This window comes from Saccopteryx leptura, chromosome 6 (genome assembly GCF_036850995.1).
Source record: "Saccopteryx leptura isolate mSacLep1 chromosome 6, mSacLep1_pri_phased_curated, whole genome shotgun sequence".
NCBI classification, from domain to species: domain Eukaryota; kingdom Metazoa; phylum Chordata; class Mammalia; order Chiroptera; family Emballonuridae; genus Saccopteryx; species Saccopteryx leptura.
This window is the reverse complement of record NC_089508.1, coordinates 154,284,872-154,296,236: the sequence shown is the minus strand read 5'-3', so window position 1 is coordinate 154,296,236 and position 11,365 is coordinate 154,284,872. Positions and strand designations below refer to the sequence as shown.

The 11,365-nt window shown below is 37.5% G+C and overlaps 1 long non-coding RNA gene and 1 pseudogene across 1 annotated transcript in view; both read left to right on the top strand.

Moving 5' to 3' along the window:
* LOC136376721 (uncharacterized) overlaps positions 1–11,365 on the top strand; it is a 432,865-nt gene that overhangs the window by 356,927 nt on the left and 64,573 nt on the right. The gene's annotated exons all lie outside the window — the stretch shown is intronic.
* Positions 4,503–5,570, top strand: LOC136376493 (platelet-activating factor acetylhydrolase IB subunit alpha2 pseudogene; annotated as a pseudogene).

Below are 11,365 nucleotides of genomic sequence, written 5' to 3'. Positions count from 1 at the left end.
ACATGAAGAGAAATAACATCAGCATCATAGGGGTTCCTGAAGAAGAAGAGAAATAACAAGGGATAAAGACCTTGTTCAATCAAATCATAGCTGAAAACTTCCATAAACTGATGCAGGAAAAGTCACAAAGTTCAAGAAGCACAGAGAATTCCATTAAAGAGAAACCCCAAAAAAACAACACCAAGACACATCATAATTAAAATATGAAAGCTAAAAAATAAAAAGAAAATATTAAAAGCTGCTAGAGAAAAAAAGGCTATCATCAACAAAGGAGCCCCCATAAGGATAACATCTGACTTCTCAACAGAAACACTTGAGGCCAGAAGGGAATGGCAAGAAATATTCAAAGTAATGCAGAACAAGAGCCTACAACCAAGACTACTTTATCCAGCAAGGCTATCGTTTAAAATTGAAGGAGAAATAAAAAGCTTCCCAGAACAAAAAAAAAAAAAAGTTTGAGGAATTTATTACAACCAAACCTATGCTGCAGGAAATGTTAAGGGGCTTGTTGTAAACAAATCAAAGGAAAAAAAGAATATAGTAACAGAGGAATATAGCTTTAAAGAATAAAATGGCAATAAACAACTATATATCAATAATAACCTTAAATGTAAATGGATTAAATGATCCAATCAAAAGACATTCGGTAGCTACGTGGATAAGAAAACAGGACCCATTCATATGCTGTCTACAAGAGACATACCTCAAACCAAAAGATACACATAGACTAAAGGTAAAAGGATGGAAAAAAATATTTCAGGCAAATGGAAATGAAAAAAAAGCTGGGGTAGCAATACTTATATCAGACAAAATGGACTTTAAAACAAAGGCTATAGTAAGAGATAAAAAAGGTCACTACATAATGATAAAGGGAGCAATACAACAGCAAGATATAACCATCATAAATATCTATGCACCTAATATAGGAGCACCTAAATATATAAAGCAAACTTTGATGAATATAAAGGGCGAGATCAACAGCAATACTATAATAGTAGGGGATTTTAATACCCCACTAACATCACTAGATAGATCCTCAAGAAAGAAAATTAACAAAGAAACAGCAGACTTATTGGAAACACTAGATCAACTGGATTTAATAGATATCTTCAGAACCTTTCACCCTAAAGCAGCAGAATATACATTCTTTTCAAGTGCTCATGTTACATTCTCTAGGATAGACCACATGTTAGGGCACAAAGCAGTCTCAACAAATTTAAGAAGATTAAAATCATATCAAGCATTTTCTCTGATCACAATAGCATGAAACTAGAAATCAACCACAACAGAAAAGTACTCAAACACATGGAAACTAAATAGCAGGTTGTTAAATAATGAATGGATTAAGAATGAGATCAAAGAAGAAAGAAAAAAATTCCTATAAATGAATAATAATAAGCATACAACAATTCAAAATATATGGGACACAGCAAAAACAGTCCTGAGAGGGAAGTTCATAGAATTACAGGCATACCTTAAGAAGCTAGGAAAAGCTCAAATAAACAACTTGACCCTGCATCTAAAAGAACTAGAAAAAGAACAGCAAGTAAAGCCCAGAGGTAGTAGAAGGAAGGAAATAATAAAGATCAGAGCAGAAATAAATGACATAGAGGCTAAAGAAACAATACAGAGGATCAATGAAACCAAGAGCTGGTTCTTTGAAAAGGTAAATAAGATCGATGAACCTTTAATCAGACTCATCAAGAAAAAAAAAGAGAGGACTCAAATAAAGTTAGAAATGAGAATAGAGAAATAACAACTGACACAAAAGAAATACAAAGGATTGTAAGAAAATACTATGAAGAACTCTATGCCAAAAAATTAGACAACCTAGATGAAATGGACAAATTCCCTGAAACATATAATCTTTTAAAAATCAATCTGGAAGAATCAGAAAACCTAAACAGACCAATTACAACAAATGAGATTGAAACAGTTATCAAAAAACTCCCAACAAACAAAAGCCCTGTGCCAGATGGCTTCACAAGTGAATTTTACCAAATATTCAAAGAACTAACTCCTATCCTTCTCAACCTATTTCAAAAAATTCAAGAGGAAGAAAGACTTCCAAGCACTTTTCATGAGGCGAGCATAATTCTGATTCCAAAACTAGGCAAAGACAACACAAAGAAAGGAAAATATAGGCCAATACCCCTGATGAATTTAGATGCTAAAATCATCAGCAAAATATTAGCAAACTGGATCCAGCATTATGTGAAAAAAGTCACACGCCATGATCAAGTGGGATTTATTCTGGGGAGGCAAGGCTGGTACAATATTTGCAAACCAATCAATGTGATTCATCACATAAACATAAGGAAGGAGAAAAACCACATGATAATTTCAATAGATGCAGAAAAAACATTTGATAAAATCCAGCACCCATTCATGATCAAAACTCTCAGCAAAGTGGGAATACAGGGAACATACCTCAACATGATAAAGGCCATCTAAGACAGGCCCAGAGCCAATATCATAGTCAATGGGCAAAAATTAAAAGCAATCCCCTTAAGATCAGGAACAAGGCAGGGGTACCCCCTTTCACCACTCTTATTCAACATACTTCTGGAATTCCTAGCCACAGCAATCAGACAAGAAGAAGAAATAAAAGGCATCCAAATTGGAAAATAAGAAGTAAAACTACCATTATTTGCAGATGATATGATATTGTATTTAGAAAACCCTAAAGTCTCAGTCAAAAAGCTACTGGACCTGATAAATGAATTCAGCAAGGTGGCAGGATATAAAATTAATACTCAGAAATTGGAGGGATTTTTATACACCAACAATAAACTGTCAGAAAGAGAAATTAAGAAAACAATCCCCTTCACTATTGCAACAAAAATAATAATAATAAAGTACCTAGGAGTAAATATAACCAAAGAGGATAAAGACTTGTACTCGGAACATTATAAAACATTGATAAAAGAAGTCAAGGAAGATACAAACAAGTGGAAGCATATACTGTGCTCATGGTTAGGAAGAATAATCATCATTAAAATGTCTATATTATCCAAAGCAATTTATAAATTCAATGCAATACCAATTAAAATACCAATGACATACTTCAAAGATATAGAACACATATTCTAAAAATTTATATTGAACAACAACAAAAAAAAAAACAAAAATAGCCTCAGCAATCTTGAAAAGAAAGAATAAAGTGGGAGGTATCACACTTCCTGATATCAAGTTATACTACAAGGCCATTGTACTCAAAATAGCTTGGTACTGGCAAAATAACACAGAATAAGTGCTGGCGAGGATGTGGAGAAAAGGGAACCCTCCTACACTGCTGCTGGGAATGCAGACTCGTGCAGCCACTATGGAAAACAGTATGGAGATTCCTCAAAAAATTAAAATGGAACTGCCTTTTGACCCAGCCATCCCACTTTTAGGAATATATCCCAAGAACACCATATCACTGATTCAAAAGAAGAAATGCACCCCCATGTTTATGGCAGCATCGTTCACAATAGCGAAGATCTGGAAAGAGCCCAAATGCCCATCAGTGGACAAGTGGATTAAAAAGCAATGGTACATATATACAATGGAATACTATGGGGCCATGAAAAGAAAGGAAATCTTACCTTTTGTGACAACATGGATGGACCTGGAAACTATTATGTTAAGTGAAATAAGGCAGTCAGAGAAAGAAAAATATCATATGACCTCATTCATTTGAGAAATCCAATGAACAATGTGAACTGAGGGATGAAATTGAGACAGAGGAGAGATCAAAGGGACCAGAGGAAAAGAGGACAGAGGGAAAGGGGATGATAGAATGGGATAAACCTGAAGGGAAGAGGGGAGGCTGCTATGAGGAGGGGGCAAGGAAGATGTTGAGGGGAATGTGGGGTGGGGGGCATGCATTTGTGGTGACACTAGAATCTATGTAAACACAATAAATTAAAATCAATAAAAGTTATGCACCATATCAAAAAAACAAAGAACAAAATTCATATGATCCTATCAAAAAAATCAGAAAAGATATTCAAGTATATCAATATCCATTTATGTGAAAACACTGAATAAAATATATATAGAAGAAAAGCACAACATAATAAAGGTCATATATGACAAACCATCAGCTAATATCATACTTAATGGTGAAAAACTGAAGGCTTTCCTTCTAAAATCAGGAACAAGACAAAGTTGCCCACTCTCATCATATTCAATGTAGTTTTGGAAGTCTTAGCCAGGGCTATCAGACAAGAGAAAGAAATAAGTCATCCATGTCGGGAAAGAAAAGTAAAGGTGGCAAATGACATGATCCTGTATATAGAAAACCCAAGGACTCCATTGAAAACCTATTAGAAAAATAAGCTGGCCCTAGCCAGTTTGCTCAGTGATAGAGTGTTGGCGCAGTGTATGGATGTCCCAAGTTTGGTTCTCAATCAGGGCACCCAGGAGAAGTAACTATCTGCTTCTCCACTCCTCCTCCTCTCCCCTCTCTCTATCTCTCTCTTTTCCTCCCACAGCCATAGCTATGTTGGAGCAAGTTGGCCCTGGGCACTGAGATTCACCTCAGGTACTAAAATAGCTCGATTGCTGAGCAATAGAGCAACAGCCCCAGATGGGCAGATTATCACCCTGTGGATCCTGGTTGGGGTGCATATGGGAGTCTGTCTGTCTGCCTCCCTGCTTCGCACTTAAGAAATATTTTGAAGAAAAATAAGCCAGGCTGCTGCTGGTGCTTGGGCTGAGGAGGTAGGTGCCAGAGCGCGGCTGCTGGGACTGAGCGAGTGACAGACGGGCCACCCGCCGACACTGCAGCTGCTTGGGGCCCGCACAGACCCTCCATCTGAGTGTAGAATGAGCCAAGGAGACTCAAACCCAGCAGCCATTCCACATGCAGCAGAAGATATTCAAGGAGACATCAGATGGATGTCTCAGCACAACAGATTTGTCCTGGACTGTGAAGACAGAGAGCTCGATGTACTGTTTGTGGGGGACTCCATGGAGCAGTTGATACAGCAGAATGAGATATGGCATGAGCTTTTTTCCCTACTTCATACACTGAACTTTGTAATTGGAGGGGATACAATGAGACATGTTTTGTGGAGGCTAAAGAACCGAGAGCTGGAGAATATTAAACCAAAGGTCATTGTTGTCTGGGTAGGAACAAACAACCATGAAAATATGGCAGAAGAAGTAGCAGGTGGAATTGAGGACATCGTACAACTTATCAACACAAGGCAGCCACAGGCCAAGATCATTTACTGGGTTTGTTACCTCGAGGTGAGAAACCCAACCCTTTGAGGCAAAATAATGCCAAGATGAACCAACTCCTCAAGGTCTCCCTGCCGAAGCTTGCCAATGTTCAGCTCTTGGATATAGATGGGGGTTTCATGCATCTGGACAGTGCCATCTCCTGCCACAACATGTTTGATTTTCTGCATCTCACAGGAGGGGGATACACCAATATCTGCAAACCCCTCCATGAACTGATCATGCAGTTATTGGAGGAAACCCCCAAGGAGAAACAAACCACCATTGCGTGACTGGCTCCTATCAGTGTTCACTACATCCGGCTTCCTCAGATCAGTTATGTCACTCACACTACAAAATCCTTCTCTTTCCTAAGGCACTTTGCATTGTAGAATATTCCTGGATGTTCATATCTAGTGTTTGAAAGGGAAGAGGGATTTAAACTGGTCCTGTACATAGGTTTGTTTGACACAGGAGAAAAATTAGTCAAGGAAGAGTGTTGTTGAAATTCATTTGAAACCAGAGGGGATTTTTAGTTGTATGTGTGACACATTCATTGAATTATCACTAAGTACTGAATTATCAGCCTAAGTACTGAACAAAATGAAGATTCCTTTCTTAGCCTTTCTATGAATTATGTCATATATAATAATGACCAGAATCACACCTACTTGGCTTTAAAACATATTTTCAGTTTTAAAGGATCATATTTTCGTCTTTTGTTTTTATTTTCCTTTACTCATATATTCTCAATGTTTTAATATATGGCATCATATTGGACATACTTGTCACTCAAATATGGGAGATGCTGTAGTTACAAGTGAATTTGTTCCACTCTCTTAATCTTTCCCAGGCTTAGCAATGAAAAATAGGTTTTGCCACATTTAGGGGACTCTGTGGAGGGTTTTATTTTTATGCTGTTGAGTATCATGTCTATAACTGACCCATACATGCAACCTCACCCCCTTTATTTTCTTTTATTTTTTTTTATCCTTGTTGACATTACACATTTTTTACCTAGGAGCTCTGCTGTTGGGTGTATAAATCTCCAACAGCTCCTCTCACAGTATTTCCAATGTGTGACTCCTTCTGTGTGGTACTGTGTGTTGTAGAGACTGTTGTGCTGTCCACATGCAGAGTCCTGCTCTATTCTGTCTGTCCCTTAAAACTTGTTACAGAATTAGAACTCTTAATTTCGATTCCCTAGCCTGATCTTATTTCAAGTTTTATAGTATCTTAAGGTGTACATTTTATTTTTTTATTGTCTTAGTTTTTAAATTATATCAGTCCAGAAAAATTTGGTCTTTTCTTATAGGGAAATAAGTGAAGCTGATCTTCAGAATAGACATCCTACTTGATCCCACCATTTTAGTGATAAAGAACTGGATTTGTTTAACTTTCAGGATTTCTCCTTAATGTATTTTCATCTGAGAATATCTTTCACGAGAGCTTTTTATAATCTTAATGGTTGGTTTGGGCTACAGAACTGCCATTTAAAAAATAATGGGAGAGTAGATGGTTTGTTGCTCAATATACCTAATGAAATGTGTACAAACTGGATCTACAAAAAGATATTTTAAACTGGACCAGGTGGATATTGCAGTGACCCATCCAGATGTGCTCTGCAGTGATCCTGCTTACTGTTCAAGTTCCATAACTGAGGCTCGGGTTTAAGTTCTACCTGCGAGGGAACGCAGTGCTTGTGTGTGTCGAGGGGCATTGCTGGTTGTGCTAACAGTGCTTCTGATTGAGAGAGATAGAACTTGGGTCGATTTTTTTTTCTTGTCAAGCCTCCTTCTAGGAATTACATCGTTTTGGTATTTTGTCTTTTTTTTTTAATGCATGCTTTTCTGAATGTATCATGTCTTATTAACAAAAGAAAATACACATGGTGTTTACTAAACTTAAGTTCACTATATTAAAAGTTTTCTTTTTTATTTTTAGTAGCCCAGGTTCTTGAATTTTTCAAGACAGATAAATATTTTTTTTCTCAGCTGGGTATAGTTCTAGGGAGAATAATTCAGCCAGGCCTCTTGTTTGTCAGGGTGGGAGGGTGGGAAAGTGGCCCAGACGAACCCCTGAGGTCTCTCCGACAGTGTCAGGGCTTTGAGTTGCTCCTGAGGATTAAATCCCTTTGTGAGCTGACCTTCAACTCCTTCCCTTGTATTTATAGACCTGAGATGTTACTACATTTTCTGTCTACCAGAGCTATTCGAGCAATTGTATTGAACCACTAGCCTTTTAAATAAAAGTCTGGCCCATTGTTAATGTGCAGATACTGAGTCCGCTCTCATTTCCTGCCAGCTTTCTTTGCACTGCTTTAGGCAGACATGTTCATCCATTTTTCTTTCATTGACATCCAGTTTGGTACAGTGACAGAACTTAATGCTTAATCTTTGGATTTCTCTATCTCTCTACTTAATGCACTGTCCAAGTAAAAGTCCTAGTTGTCATTGTGATTAAAGGGCCAACTTCCCAGGAAGCTAGCAGAGGTCTTATTCTATTCTTCTCCCAGCAAATTTTAATTAAGTAGCAGCTGGTGATGGCACTGTAGAGATTTTTGTGTTCACGTCTTGAATGTGGCAGGTGATAGATGTATTGCTAGGGGTGACCTGGGGTTGTCGTTTTGCTGCCCACTGTATTCTAGACCATCACAGGCCTATTTGGACTGTATCTTTCATCAGAAACATGAACCCACCAAAAACTAATCTAGAGCAGCTTATGGCCTGCTGTTAAGAATCCTGCCTCTTGTTAAAGTCCAACTTTCTTTTTTATTTTTTGACCTAGTCACTGTTTACAGTTGTATGCTAAAGCCTGAAATATTGTCTGTGCTATGGTGTATGAGCATTACCAAGTTTATATTCATTGCACTGAGAAACTAAAAACATGAAACTAGAGCACGTCCATGCTCCTGAGTCTGTGTGGGTGCATATGGGAGGAGTGCGCTGGGGTTTCTTAGAAGGAGGCTCTTTGGAATGGGGTCTCCCAGGCTTCTCCTCAGTGTTCCTGCTTGGGGATTGCTGCTGCTTAGCTAACTGGACCTCCTGACAGAAGTTTGTGATTCTGCTCTAGCAAAGTTTCATTGACTAGTAGAACTCATTCTGTTTTAGTGCATATTTCAATATAAATGTAAACATTTCACTTAAAAAAAAAAAGAAAAATAAGCCAATAAAGTCAAGTCTCAGGGTACAAAATCAATATACAAAAATCTATTGCTTTCCTATACACCAACAATAAAACTTCAGAAAATGAGTTCAAAAAAATTTTCTTTCACAATTACAACAACAAAATACTAGGAATAAACTTAACAAAGGATGTGAAGGACTTATATACGGAAAACTACAAAGCATTATTGAAAGAAATTGAGAAAGACAACAAAATGGAAAAATATTCTATGTTCATGGATTGGAAAAATCAATATAGTTAAAATAGTAATATTAGGCAAAGCAACATAAATTTAATGTAATTCCCATTTAAATTCCAATGTCAATTTTATTTATTTATTTGCAAGAGAGAGATAGGACAGACAGAAAGGAAGGGAGAAAAATGAGAAGCATCAATTCTTCATTGTGGGATCTTAGTTGTTCATTGATTGCTTTCTCATATGTGCCTTGACTAGGGGGCTCCAGTTGAGCCAGTGACCCTTTGCTCAAGCCAGGAATTTTGGGCTCAAGCCAGCGATGTTGGTCTTTAAACCGGTGACCTTTGGGCTCAAGCCAGTGACTATGGGGTCATGTCTATGATCTCATGCTCAACCCAGTGACCCTGCGCTCATGTTGGTGAAACTGTGCTCAGTTTGGAGACCTTGGAGTTTTGAGCCTGGGTCATCTGCATCCCAGGCCAATACTCTGTCCACTGAACCACAGCCTGGTAAGGCCCAAAGTCATTTTCTAAAGAAATAGAACACAAAATTGCCAGGTTTGTATGGAAGTATAATAACCCCAAACAGCCAAAGCAGTCCTAAGATAAAAGAATGAAGCCAGAGGTGTCACACTACCTGACATCAAATTATACTACAGAGCCACAATAATCAGGACAGCATGGTATTGGCAGAAAAACAGATATACAGACCAAGACCAATAGAACAGAATTGAAAGCCCATAAATAAAACCATATAAATATGGACAAATCATCTTGACAAAGAAGCCAAAAACACACAATGGAAAAAGAAAACCTCTTCAATAAGTGGTGCTGGGAAAATTGGAAAACAACATGCAAAAAAATGAAACTTGACTATATTTTGTCCCCCTACACAAAAATTAATTCAAATGGATCAAAGACATAAATATAAGATCTGAAACTATAAATTACATAGAGGAAAACATAGGTATTAAACTTATAAACATTGGCCGTATAGAATAATTTATTAATTTGACCTCAAAGGCAAGGGAAGTAAAAGCAAAAATAAATAAGTGGGACTGTATCAAACTACAAAGCTTCTGCACAGCAAAAGAAACACAACAAAACAAAAAGGCAGCCAACAAAATGGGAGATGATATTTACAAACACTAGCTCTGATAAGGGGTTAATATCCAAAATATATAAAGAACTCACAAAGCTCAGCAACAAACAAGCAAAGACTTCAATTAAAAAATGGGAAGAGGACCTGAACAGACACTTCTTCCAAGAGGACATACAAATGGCCAACAGATAAATAAAAAAATTTTCATCTTCACTATTAGAGAAATGCAAATCAAAACTACAATGAAATACCACCTCATACATACTAGATTGGCTATTATCAACAAGACCGGTAACAATAAGTGTTGGAGAGGCTGTGGAGAAAAAGGAACCCTCATTCACTGCTGGTGGGAATGTAAACTGGTACAGCCATTATGGAAGAAAGTACAGTGGTTCCTCAAAAAATTAAGAATAGAGCTACCATAGGACCCAGCAATCCCACTACTGGGTATCTACCCAAAAAAACTTGAAAACATTGGTATGTAAAGACACATTTAACCCCAGGTTCATAGCAGCATTATTCACAGTGGCCAAGACATGAAAACAACCAAAGTGTCCTTCAATATAGAATTGGATAAAGAAGTGGTACATATATACAATAGAATACTACTCAGCCATAAGAAACGATGACATAGTGCCATTTACAACAACATATATGGACCTTGAGAACATTATACTGAGTGAAATAAGTAAATCAGAAAAAGTTAAGAACTGTATGATTTCACACATAGGTGGGATATAAAACTGAGACTCATGGACATAGATAAAAGTGAGTGGTTACCAGGCGAAGAGGACTGTGAAAGAGAAGAATAGAGGGACAAGTATGTGGTGATGGAGAGTGATTTGACCATGGCTGATGGGTACACAACACAATCAACAGTTCAAAAGCTATAGAGATGTTTCCCTAAAACCTATGTGCTCTTGTTGATCAATGTCACCCTGTTAAATTTAATTTTCTAAATTAAAAATAAAATCATTGCCATAATAAATAGACATCAAAAACATTTTTTAAAAAAGGAAGGTACATGAAATCTATTGTTTATAGTTTAAGTAAGTAGGAGAAAGTAAAGTGGGAGGAATTTGCTAGGATTGGATGAAAGGCAAATGGAGAAACACATACTTTTTTGACATTGGTGGTAAAGGGTGGTTAACATTTAACATTTATAGAGATAACATGTGGGCAAGAAGATAGCAATGAGGGGTTCTGTGTTCTCTTGTTGGTGGTCTTGTGTTCTGGTGCCAGCAGTTGTGCCTTAGAAGGGGAGGAAAAGAAAATTACCCTGACATGTCAAAGGTATGTTATCCTAGAAGCATAAGAACAATGAAGGGGGCTCACTTCCTTTGCTAAGGAAGCTTCAGGCCTGCAACATGATTACTCGTCTTGACCTTCCCGGTTAGAAATTTGCGATCAGACCATCCTGTGAGGTTACTTTTGGTCGCTGAGTGTGTCAGGAAATGCCATGTCAGGCTTGCCACCTAGCCCCCTGAGTTTGTCAGGTTTATAGCACAGTCCCCTTTTCATTCACACTGTTTTGTTGCTTCAAAGTTGACTTGAGTAAAAAATAAATAAAATTTTGTGTAATTCTCCAAGAATTGTAATGAGGAAAACTGCTGACACAACCCAAATTTTGCAGGCATTGCAGAGTTACAGCATGCCCCACAGCTGAATCCTCTCGGGTTGTTGTTTTTGTTT